The 13,058-nt window shown below is 47.8% G+C and overlaps 1 protein-coding gene across 1 annotated transcript in view; it reads right to left on the reverse strand.

Moving 5' to 3' along the window:
* The window catches only part of B4galnt3 (beta-1,4-N-acetyl-galactosaminyltransferase 3), a 107,688-nt gene that overhangs the window by 74,829 nt on the left and 19,801 nt on the right, over positions 1-13,058 (reverse strand). The window lies entirely within an intron of this gene.

Here is a 13,058-nt window from a genome sequence, read left to right on the forward strand (position 1 = left end):
CGACTTTCTTATCTATATGGTAAATAGTAAGAGGGGAGAGGCAGGCCCTGGGGCAGGAGGGCAGGTAGAGTGAAAGAGAGAGAGAAGGGACTGTGTGGATCTCACTGTGGCATCTCTCATCTGACAAGAAACAGACCTCATTCACAGCTCCACGCGGCAAGGAGTGAGCCCGAGGTTCACTTTATAGGTCAGAAATCTGAGACACAGACAGGAAAAGGGCTTTGTACGAGAGCCCGGGGAGGATTTGTCAGCCGATCGCAGAGGACTCTGGCTCCTAGGAAACGCCGCCGCAGCAGGGGGGAGGCGATCAGAGGGGAGAGGGTATGAGTGGCAGCCCTTGCCAGGCGGTGGAGAAAGCAGAGGGCAGGGAGACTGTAGGGTGTGGTCGCTAAGTGGTGATAGGTGTGTAAGTGAAAAGGAACCGGTATTCAGGGCTGTAAACCTGGGAAGTCTTGCGGTCAGGTGAGTCATGTGCACACACCCCACAGTCCCTGGGATCTCACTGCTGGGAACCCCTGGCTGGGAATGCAAGCCCAAAACTTCCTACTTTATTGGTCGGGTTTCCTACCCAGGTCAGGAACTCGTTTAACCAAACAGGGTGATCAAGGATGCCATGTCACAAGGATGTCACAACCACAGCAAAACAATGGCAAGGATCATCTGCCTACTCACTTCCTCATTGTCACCCGAGGCTGTCACCTGGGCCTTGCGCGTTCCAGGCAAGCAATCTAAGCCACACACCCCAGGCCTGCCATCCAAATCTGACTTCGCTGGCCTTACATATGTCCTTCTTGGCCCCTCTCTTCCTCAGGCTTCACACTTTCTTTTCCCCTTACTGGTTTCCTTTCTTTTCATATGTTCATGTTCACCCGTCTTTGAGACAAGGTCTCACTGGCCTGAAACTCACTATGTAGACCAAGCTGGCCTTAAACTCACAGAGAGATCCTTCTGCATCGGACTTCCAAGTCCTAGGATGACAGGTGTGCGCCAACACATTTCTTCCCATGTCTTCCAGCACTATCTCCCTATCATCCATGTCCTTATCATTTGGGATGCAATACCAGGAACGTTACCTCTGTAATCAACTAGTTTCCCCCGCAAGGGAGGCCCCAGAGTGTGTAGTAAGGAAGCACTGACCGTGGCTGCCAGCCAGCAGAGGGTTCACCTGGGACAGCTGCAGCAGGGCAGAGCACCTGACACCTCGAGGCTCAGCTTAGGACACGGAAAGCCCTGTCAACAGGTGGCACACACGGGTCAGCCCCCTACTGGGTCCGTGTCCTAGGGAATGTGATGGACAAGCTCATCAGCCTATAGCAGATCTCCCCGTCCCGGTCAGGAAACCCAAGCCACACCTGTTCATTTACTGTGCAGCCCAACAAGAGGCCTGGCTGTCGTCTCCTCTACCCTGTGCTCTTAGCCTTAGGGGGACCTAGATCCCTCCTAGGGCATGGGACAGGTCTCTAAAGGGTGGGGCCTACCCAGCTGCTTCAGAAGCATTCATTAGTCCAACAGTCCCTCCTGCGCTGAGTTCCTGCCAGAAGGACCATGTCGCCTACGGCATAGTCTCAGTCAGTGGTTCTCAACCTGTGGGTAATGACCCCTACAGGAGTCCCGTATCAGACAGATATCCTGCATATCAGGTATATAATGTTACAATTCCTAACAGTAACGAAATCACAGTCATGAAGTAGCAACAAAATAATTTTATGGTTGGGGAGGTCACCACAACACAGGAACTGTACTCAAGAGTCGCCTGCCTCGCTAGGAAGGTGGAGAGCCACTGCTCTAAGTGAGAAAGCGGCAGTGACAGAAGTGACCAGCTCTGCCCCTGACAGAACAGGATGGCTCCCAAAGTCACCTGTCCACTGAGATCATCAAAATCGGATTGGTAGTTAGGATTCCGGGGCCCCACCCAGAGCTGCTGAATCAGAATGTCCCAGGCTTGCTTGGCAGTTCACTAGCGGCTAAAGGGGCACCAACCACTTTTGGGACCAGCAGGCTGTGTCACCGAGCGATCCTCCGCCCCTCGTTCTCTGACCCAAACTTCTCTAAGCCTCTGCATAAAAGACAAGGTTAAGTCAGGAAGAGCTCAGAGGCATGCACAAGACCCTGGGTTCAATCCCCATATATAAATGGATGATGCTTCCTTGATGAAGGTGTGGAACGAATCATATCCACATATCCTCTTCACAACTGCCCTTCAAATATTGGCAGTTTCGATCTCTATTTTAAGGATGAAGAAAATTAAGCTTCCTAGCTTAAGTTACTTATTAAGGATCATTCCACCCAGGAAGGAGTCAGGCTTGACATTCAAGACTCCGTTCAAAGTCCCTACCCAGTACCACAGCATGGACACTGACCCCTGAAAATAGATGTTACCCAGGTGTTGCTTTGTGTTGATATGAAGGCTCGGGGATCCAGGGATGGGCAACAAAAGAATTCAAAGCAACCATTGAGCGTCCGTCAATTGGTTAGTGTGAGTAATGTGATCACTTCAGCACATACGCTGAATGTCCACACCTAACACATACACTCCTACCACTGTCTTTTGTCCTGGTCAGTTAATGCATCCCCTCTTACACTATCAATACTAGAGCTTTTTTTTTTTTTTTTTTTTTTTTGGTTTTTCGAGACAGAGTTTCTCTGTGTAGCTTTTGCACCTTTCCTGGATCTTGCTCTGTAGCCCAGGCTGGCCTCGAACTCACCAAGATCCACCTGCCTCTGCCTCCCGATTGCTGAGATTAAAGGCGTGCGTCACCACCGCCCGGCAATACTAGAGCTTTTATGGACAGCCCTGATTCACCTAAAAGACATGGCAGGAACCACCATATGTGGCACAAGCACCATTTAAGTTGTCAGACTCTTAGATTTGCCTTCTTCCATAAAGCCTGAAATTAAGTCTGCTCATGAGCTTTTGTTTATCTTTGACAAGAGAAGGCTAAGGTGTGAGTGGGGGGGTACGCCTGTGTATGCAGGTGTGTCTGGGTGCACGCATGAAGGCTAGAGGGCAATATAGGGGGGTCTTCATCTAGTGCGTGCCACATCTTGTTTTGTTTTGTTCTTTGAGCTCTGGCTGTCCTTGAACTCGATTTGTAGACCAAGCTGGTCTTGAACTCACAGAGATCCACCTGCCTCTGGCTCCTAGTGCTGGGATTAAAGGTTTGTTCCACTATGCCTGGCCTGAGAATAATATTTAAATTGCTTCTCTTAAAAGTCTATATACCGGGGGCTGGAGAGATGGCTCAGAGGTTAAGAGCACTGACTGCTCTTCCAGAGGTCCTGAGTTCAATTCCCAGCAACCACATGGTGGCTCACAACCACCTGTAATGAGACCTGGTGCCCTCCTCTGGCCTGCAGTCATACATGCTGTATACATAATAAATAAATCTTTAAAAAAAAAAAGTCTATATACCTGCTAGAGAGCATAACCTTAATTTAGGAGCTACAAATCTCCTTAGAATTTAGATAATCTGAGGCAACATTTAACACTCGGGAAACCTTACACAAAACTATCTCTACTTGCTCTTGAGAAGTAGCTCGAAGTGGAAAAACAGTGCCCATAACCACATATAAAAGAGGGGCGGAGGCCAAGCAGTGCCTGTTCCCCGCTCATTCATTTAGACTTTGACATTTTTATTTATTACCATGGGGTGGGGGGGGAGAGATGTACCAGATGTGTGTGGAGGCTAGAGGACAATTTGTAACAGTCAGCTGTCTCTTTCCAACATGTGGGATCAAACTCAGGTCGTCAGGCTCAGCAATCTGTCAGTTTTGGGAAGGTGAAGCGGTGAGTGGCGGATTCCCATTATTTCCCAGAGATGCCTCCTCTGAACATGAGTGGAATGCTAGGCAAGAGCAAGAGAACTAACTCTGAGCTGCTCCAAAACAGTCAGGCCATCTACCCCAAGAGCGTCTCTGGGTTTCTACACAGACATGCTGCTTGGCACATAGAACTTACACTGAATTGCAGTTCTCACTCATCCCCAGGAGGAGGGACATCTGTGGAGAATACAACCTGCACAGCAGTGCCCAGAGGCCCTGAGCATGGGCCTGGAATCCCAGTGGGTACACCTTGAGCCAAAAATAGAAGCAAGCTCACAGGCACCATAGCTCACCTACTACTTGTAGAGGCCTCCAGGAAGAGCTTTAACTTTCTGGGCGGTGGTGGTGCACGCCTTTAATCCCAGCACTTGGGAGGCAGAGGCAGGTGAATCTCTTGAGTTCGAGGCCAGCCTGGTCTACAAATGGAGTTCGAGAACAGTCAGGACTATTAAACAGAGAAACCCTGTCTCAAAAAACTAGCAGTGAGAGGAAGACAAAAATGTCAAGTTAGACTCACAAGAATATCTCTACACCTCTCCCTAAGACTGGTGAGACATTCAAGTCAGTCCGTACGCACATTGTGACCACGACATCCTTTGCTGCTGATCGTAGTTACTCGCCCTGTGTGGGAAACCTTTGTTCCTTCTGTTTGCCCTCACAGTTACTTGTGAGCATTTGGCAATCTACTGACTATGGAGAGAATACCAGCCCCAAGGCAATGAACCACGAAGGGGAACATCAGTTCATTTAAAAAAAAAAAAAAAAAAAAAAAAGACCTTTAACTTTCTTACTTCAGCAGATGCATTTGGAAAATAGGCATTGGCCAGCTACATTAAAATGTACTTCAAAAATCAGGATGAGCCAGGTGTGGTGGCTCAGACCTGTAATCCCAGCACTCCAGAGGCTGAAGTAAAAGGGATTACTGCAAATATGAGAACAACCTGGATACATCAAGAGTTCCAGGCCGGTCTACTACAGAGTGAGATCCTGTCTCAAACCAAACAACAACATAAAGCAACAAAAAGCCAGGATAAAGATATAGCTTAGTTGACACGATTCTGGCTTAGCATGCAGTGGCCCCGGGGTGAATCCCCAGCACTGCTAAACCAAACACAACTGCCACCGGCCTCCAATCCCAGCATTCTGGAAGTAGAGGCAGGAGGATCAGAAGTTCAGGGTCATCCTTGGTTACATAGCAAATTGGAAGTCAGCCTGGGCTACATGAAACCCTGTCTCAAAAGAACAAAATGAAAAAGTCAAATGACTGAGGACTAGGAGAAAGGACTAGAGTTTCAGAAGGAAATGAGAAACCTCCAAAGAGTAACGGCAAAGCCTTCCCCAGGTGAGTCCCAACACAAACCATTTCAGAAGGCAACACACCCAAGCAATTAGAAGAAGTCAGGTAGAATGCATTTAGTGTGACTGTGAATCCTGAGACACGTCACTTAACCTTTCTCAGCCTTGGTTTACTTAACCTATGGAGGAAAAATAAAATTTACTTGACAAAGAGTCCTAAGAGGTGTCCTACAAAGGCATGCATGACAATTATGACATTTCTAGCAGAGCCAGAAGCCAACCAAAATGCTAGATGACCTTTGCATCCTCGGATTTCCTAGTTTCTACGCCAAAAGAGCCAAGAGCCTCTCACACTGCTCCCACCATGCAGAGGACTCCGGATGTTCACCTGTCGCCACTTTCATCAGGAATTGCTGCCCATCCACCGACCTTCCCCCACTGTCACCTTCCGATGCCCTGTGGTCCACTCCGTCCAGCCTCCTTATCCCTTGCTTCTCAAACCAGCTAGTGCTTCTCAAATGGCGGTTCCGTGGGTCCTGTATACTCCTTTTCCAAGGCCCCTGCTTCTAGCACTACCCAGGGCCTCTAACATGGAGAAACCCTGATTTCAGAAAACTCTCTCAAGGCACAGCAAGTAGACTGGAGTGTTGGCCACGATGGTTTAAACCATGGTCCCGCACGTGCTACCGTGTGAATATGGTGTTTGTCGAGTTCACCTACAGTCAGCCTGCTTAGGTGTGAGAGACAGTCAACAGCTGTCAACACCTTCAACAGCAGCAGGAGCTGCACCAGAGCCTCTGAAGGAGTCCAACTACAGCTCCGCAGCAACACCAGCAGCAGCTGGAGAGACGCTCAGAGGTTTAGAGCACAGCTTCCCCTGCCAGAGGCCTGGGTTCGATTCTCGGCACCCACACAGTGGCTCACAACTGTCTGCAGTTCAAGGGATCCGATGCCCTCTTCTGGCCTCCACAGGCACCAGGCCTGCAAGTGGTGCACAGATAGGCACACTCAGGCAAAACACCCATACACAGAAGGAGAGGCTAGAACATTTCAGCTGTTCACAGAGACTCAGGTAAGAAGGCATCGGGATTCTGCTGGGTCTGGTGGCATAGACTGAAATCCCAACTTTGCGTGTGGTGGGCCAAAAGGATCCACAAGTTCAAGGCCTGCCTGGGCAATTTAGTGAGACCCTGCCCCAAAATAAAAATAACACAGGGGTGAGCATCTATCCTAGGGATAGAGGAACTATCCCAGGTACTAAATTCAATCCTCAGTAACACACACACACACACACACACACACACACACACACACACACACACACACACACACTGAAAGAGAGAGAGGGAGAGAGAGAGAGAGAAGACACAAAGATTCCAAATTAACATGGTCATTGTGAAGATAAAATAGGCAAGATTTTTTATGGCTGGATAGGAGACCCAAGAAAAGGAGTGACATTGACTTATCTACAAATGTAGAAAATCAATTTACTTCTTTTTATCATAGTTTAAACATTTTCCTCATATAGATCTTGTTCTGTGTATTTATACTTAAATATTTCATTTTAGACAAGTGATAACATAAACCTTAATGTGTTTTTATTCTCAAATTTCCTTTGTTCATTGTTAAGTAATTAAGAGGACTGTAGCTGATCATGGCGGTGCACGCCTTTAATCTCAGCACTTGGGAGACAGAGGCCAACCTGATCTCCATAGCAAACCTGGCTCAAAAAGGGGGAAAAATGTGATTGACAGTCATATTACTTTGTGTTCTGCAGCTTTGCTCACCTTAGTAGTTTCTGGAATCCTTCTGACCTCTATATCAGCTATCCTAGAATTTGTGAACAATGAACATTATTTCTTCCTGGCCAACCATTATACTTTTTATTTTCTTTTCTTGTCTTATCCCATTAGCTAGGACTTCTAGGACAAAGGGCTAGGGAAGGAGGTTTCAATGCTTTAAAGTTCTTGATGTGAGTGGGAAACCTTTCTGCTTCACACTGTTAGGTGTGATGGTAGCTGCAGAGTTTATATATATATATATAAAATGTTTTTCAAGGCAGGGTTTCTCTGTGTAGTTTTGGAGCCTTTCCTGGATCTCACTCTGTAGACCAGGCTGGCCTCTAACTCACCGAGATCGGCCAGCTGATCGGCCAGGTGGTTCGTTCCACCCTGAACCTGGAACCTGCCTTTTCAGGTAAATTAGCTGACCCACAGACACTCCCTACACCTCAGGTGGGTGATCCACATGTCTGTTACTCTGCCCCTAGCATTGGAGTTTACAGATGCATGCTGTCATGTCCAGATTTCATGGGGGAGCTAGGGGTCCCTATCCGGGTCTTCCTGCTAGCCCAGCAAGCACTGAGCCATAGCCACAGTCCTGTTCAGGGCCCTCCTAACGCCATCAGGCCTGTGCTCTTCAATCATCTTTTACTCTGAACGTCAGGAATTTGTCATCTCTGTTTTCTTAGGGAGCCAGAGTTAGACGCTTACCTACTTTATTGACATTTTCAAAGGACCAGCTTCTGGACTTGTTGATTTTCTCTTAAGTTCCTGCCTGCAGTTCCCCTGACTTCTACTCCAACCTTCAGTATTCCTTCTACTTACCAGGAACTTGATTTGTGCTACACTTTCTAGCTTCCAATATGGTGGGAGCACAGAGTACCCACGTCAGGTTTTTCTTTTCATCTACACATTTGGTGCCACGAATTCCTCTCAAAGTATTTCTTTTGCTGTATCCCAGAAATTTCGGTAAGTTACAGTTTCATTTTTATTTTATTCAAAATATTTTAAAATTTTCTTGACCTTTCTCCTTTGGTCCATGTGTAATTTGGAAGTCTGTTGTTTAATCTCGGCATATTTGAAAACTTTCCCGTTATCCTTCTGTAACTGGTTTCTAGTTTAATTCTGTATGGCCTGAGAGCAGATGTTATAGATGATGGTAGCCTCATAAATTGTTAAGGTGTGCTTTATAGCCCCAAATGTGATTTATCTTGCTGAATCCTCCTTGAGAGGCATGTGTGCTGTGTTGTTTCTGGATAATACAGTCTACAGCTGTCAATCATATCAGTTGATGGATGGCGCTTCTGAGCTCAACTATGTCTTCACTGATTCTCTGCCTGCTGGATAGATGCATTTCTGAAAGAAGGGCTAAGTCTCCAACTGTAACAATGGACTCATTCATTTCTCTTTGCAGCCTATCAATTTCTGAGTCCTGTATTTCGACACCACCAGTGTAAGCACATAGCCCTTAAAGACTGTCACATCTTCTTAGAATACCGGCCTTTTGTCATTATGTACTGTTCCGCTTTACCTTGGTGAGTTTCTTTACCTTGCAATCTGCTCTATCTGAAATTAATGCAGCTATTTCTGCTTTAGTCAACATTAGAGTGCTTTATTTTTCATTATATAACTATACAGGGTTTTTTTTTTTTTCCTCCTTTTGAATTTTTCTTTCTTTTTTTTTTTTTTTGACCAGGGTTTTATTGGCCTGAAACTCACTAGGTAACCAAGATTAACCACAGACCCATGAGCATCCCATCTCAAACTACAACTAGAATCACGTGCCACTGCTCCAGGCCCCTTCTGCAGTTTCAGTTATTCCATGCTAGCCCAGAGGATGGATCAGTTTTCTTCCTTACTTTTTGAGGCAGGGTCCCTCACTCAGCTATCCGCTAACTGATAGAGGGTCCTCCTGCCTCTGTCTCCACAGGGCTGGGGGTGAACACATGTGCCACTGAGCCCCGCTTTTACATGGGTGCCGAGGATCAGAACTCATGGCCTCATGCTTGTGCAGAGGACATTTACCGACTGAGCCATCTCACTGTCCCTTTTTTGATTGAGACAGGGTCTTGCTATGTAGACCAGGCTGGCTTCAAATTACAGCAATGCCTCTGAAGTGCTGACATCACAGACCCGTGTCACCCCATCTACCTTTTATTCTTTCCTTACACGGAGTGGTGTCCTGCTATTTGCAAAATATATTTACAATGAGCCCACATCCACTTTTAAACAACGCTGAACCTTATAATTATGCCTTTACACCAATAAAATGTCTCTAGTCCCCCTGCATCCCTTGTGTTACTGTGGTCATTCACTTTATTTATGTAAAAGCATGCCCAAGTACAAGTACGCATGTGGAGTCAAATACACATTTATTCCTAACAGCTGTTAAGCTAACTAAAAACAAAAGCTTTTATTTTACCTTCACTGAGGCTCCAGTGCTCTGCCTTTGTGTAGATTCAACCTTCTGATCTATCACTTTCTTCTCTAAAAGAACTCCTAATGTCTTGTCAGGCAGACAAACTGGCACAGCAGTTATCCGAGACAGGACATTTCCTCTTTGAAGTTTCATGGACACCGAAGCCAACCCTTTAAATAGTCCACTCTACTCTCTTCTTCCTCGTATCATTTCTGAAGCCAGGAATAACGTCTAAGAAATTAGTGACAAAGAAAATACAGCTCTATTTTGTAAGTTGAGCAACAAGCTCGGAGAGGTGAGGGATTCTCCTCCCTTCCGCCCAGCCCCCTCCCAACCAGCCCCCTCTGTCACTTCATTTTCCTCCACCACAGCTGCAGTCACAGCTGACCGCCCAGGCAATTCGACCCGACACCTTGAACAAGGTGAGGGACCTTCGTGAACTTCAGTCTTGTCCCCTGTAAACCGGGACTAGAAAGGCCATCCAGCGCGTGTGTCAGGCACACACAGGTGGACTTACTGCAGCTCTGCCCAGCCCTTAGCACCCTGCCTGCTAATTTCCTTCTGGTTCTTTTCCCTCACTTAGGTTTCTCCTCCTTACCTAACCAGACCACTTTCTCCAACCTGTGAACGTCCTCAAATTTTCAACTACTTTTGCAAAGAAATACATCAGAAGAACTAGAGCCAGATGGCCAACAGGATGACACCCCCCCTCTCCCTGGGGCTTACCCCTCTGCTTACAAACCAGATAACATTACTTTGTAACTTTTTTGCATCTCTTCAAATTCCCAACCCTCTTCCCAGAAACTGCCCCTCCCCAGATACTCTGCTTTCTGGATTTTTGTTCTGTTTTATTCTGTTTGCAGTGCTGGAGATCAACCCGGGGGGGTCAAGCATGCTAGACTGGCACTCAGCCACTGAGCCACGCTCCAGGCATCTAGTTTTGATCTTTGTTTGTATCTGCAGAGTGATAAACGGTACGTGCAGACACTACAAAGAGTGGTAGACTATAGTCCCAGGTACTTCGGCGACAGAGACAGGAGTTTTGCCTGAGGCCAGGACTTTGCAGCCAGCTAGAGCAAAATACTGAGACCCATACATATCTCTAAATAAACTGATGGAGTTGGGTGAATGAGGGTGTGAGTAGCTGTTTGAGCAGAACCAGAACCGGCTTTTTTTCTTGTTCTGGGATGTTCTCACTACAGGTGTAATCTACGCTTACCCCTAACTCATAGTCTTCTTCCTACCTTGGCCTCCAGAGTGCTGGGATCACAGGCAAGCACCAGGTTTGGCTCGACAAAGTTCTCTGGGCCTGTTTTCTCGTTTGTAAAACTGGAGAGGTTCGACGGGTGGTGTGGCGCACGCCTTTAATCCCAGCACTTGGGAGGCAGAGCCAGGCGGATCTCTGTGAGTTCAAGGCCAGCCTGGTCTACAGAGCGAGTTCTAGGACAGCCAGGGGTTACACAGAGAAACCTTGTCTCAAAAATCAAACAAAAACAAAACAAAAAACTGGAGAGGCTGCATCTTTCTGATTTCCCTTCCAGTGTTCCCTGGGATGAAAGTTGACAAGAAGATACCCGAGAATTAACACTGGGATTTCCCCACCAGAGTGCCCAGCTCACTGGTGGGCTTCAGATGGGGAGCAAAAGTACAATGGAGTCAATCCTGGGATTGGGGGAGCAGAGGCAAGGAGCTGGCTGTATCCAACACAGACCCTCATCTCTTTATCCCTATGAGTGACTCAATCTTTCTTTTTTCCCCCCACTTACTATATGTGCCAATAAGAAAAAGACTGAAAAATACAAAATTAGATGCTGAGATCGGTAGCGAGTGGGAGCCTGGATATGCACTCTTCTCATGTCCCCTCCTTCCTGCTTTTGGGGTTTCAAAGGCCCACGCTTTGGGGCGCTATATTCGTAGTTTCTAGTCCCAAAGCCACCTGGACACAGCATGAGAAGGCTGGAACTATCTTAACACAAGTAAAAAAGACAAGTAAAAAGTGACGGTTCCTGGGCCCTACCTTTGGCACACAGGAACCTGCCTCAGGCTTTCTCTACAACAGAGGCTGAGGCAGGAACGTGCCCCCCCTAAGCAGACCTGGAGAGCCACAGGCACAGCTCCCTGCTAGGAGACAGACCCCAGCTGTCCCAGCCAGGCCAGCTGCCTGGGAGTCTCCAAGTCTAAAATTAGCCTGGAGCTCTCCACCCAGGCAGTGCCTCCTCTCAGCTCTGGCAAACAGGGCCCTGCGGTGAGGTAATGACTGGGAGCTTGTCTGCCCTGCCCCAGGACAACGAGGGGTTAGGAGAGACACACGGAGTAACCTCCCACCCTTCCGCGGCGGTCATGAAGGGAAGCAGGCCACCTTGCTACTCTTCCTCCACGTCTTCACAGGTCCCTGTCGCACTCAGCCCTGTCCTGAACTCCAGACACTGTCACCAAGGGAAAGGAAGCTTGCTGAACAGCTGAGATGTGCCAGGGCTTCACCTTGGGCAGTCAGGATTATTATTACTACTAAATGGACCGCCACAGGGATGCTCACCAGAACAGCTACCTACGTGAGCAAGCCTGGAAGGAAGAATCCAGAACTATGACTCCCCATGAGTTGCAAGGGAAATTGGCTTCCTGGATGGGCACCTCTGCCAAGGGCTTCTTCCCCGTGGCTGCACCCATGACTCACTGACTCCTACTTCTCATTCCCCCACTTCTGATGGTCTGGTCAAGCTTGTGGCAGGAACTGCCAAGATTAGTGGGCAATTCCTCAGTCAGTCCCTGAACGGCCTCTCCACTCCTGAGCTAAGCACACAGCACCGTTTATGTGATGGCTGCCCAGCAGGCAGAAGGAAGAGAGGGTGAGGCCCTAGGGTAGGACCCAGTCCCGTCTATAGCTCAGAAGTTCAGGGGAGGGTCACGAGATTGACAACAAAGGTGACCAGGGCTTACAGAAATGCCCCCCCCAAGTGTTCCCCACATCATCACCCAACTTTTAGCCTCCCTCAGAGCCCCCACCCATAGGTCAACCCTTCCTTCCCCAGTGGGAATGGGGAAGGGAGGAGACAGCCGCTGTCTCAGGGACAAGAGCAGGCCCCAGCCCAGCCTCCCATCTCCCTTGAGTCGGGCAAGTTTACAGAGCTAACGGTTGCTTGTAAGGAGCCAGGATTTGAACCCAGGCATCTCCCCTCGTCTCCTTTTGGCTAATCCTTCTCTGGCCACATTCAACTCAGGAGACTGAAAGCTGAGACAAAGACCATTTCTCTGAGGACGATGTCAGAATTAGATAAGACCAGGGATCATAGTCAGAGCTCTGTGTTGACAAAGAAAGACTCAGCCCCAGACAGCAAAGAGCAGAGTTGACTTACTGAAAGACGTACAGCCAGTTCATATCAGAACAAGACTGAAAATCTATCCCCTGATGCCCAGTTCTACTATGTGCTGGAAAGAGAAAAGATTTATGTGCTTTTCTGCCCCCCTTTTTTCTTCTTTATTTGGGGGGGGGCAGTACTGGGGAGTGAGATTAGAGCCTCAAGCACAATGCCAAGCAATTGCTTTATCACTGAACTATATCCACAGCCTCTTTTTTTTCTTCTTCTTTTTAGGCTTTATTTTGGTACAGGGTCTCCTTAAGTTACCCAGGCTAGCCTTGAATTCACTTTGTGCCCAATGCAAGCCTTGAACTTGCAATTCCTCTGCCTCAGCTTCCCTGGCAGCTGGGATAACAGGTATACACTATTTTTTAAGTCAGTTCT

The sequence above is a fragment of the Peromyscus maniculatus genome, chromosome 3 (genome assembly GCF_049852395.1).
Source record: "Peromyscus maniculatus bairdii isolate BWxNUB_F1_BW_parent chromosome 3, HU_Pman_BW_mat_3.1, whole genome shotgun sequence".
Lineage (NCBI taxonomy): Eukaryota > Metazoa > Chordata > Mammalia > Rodentia > Cricetidae > Peromyscus > Peromyscus maniculatus.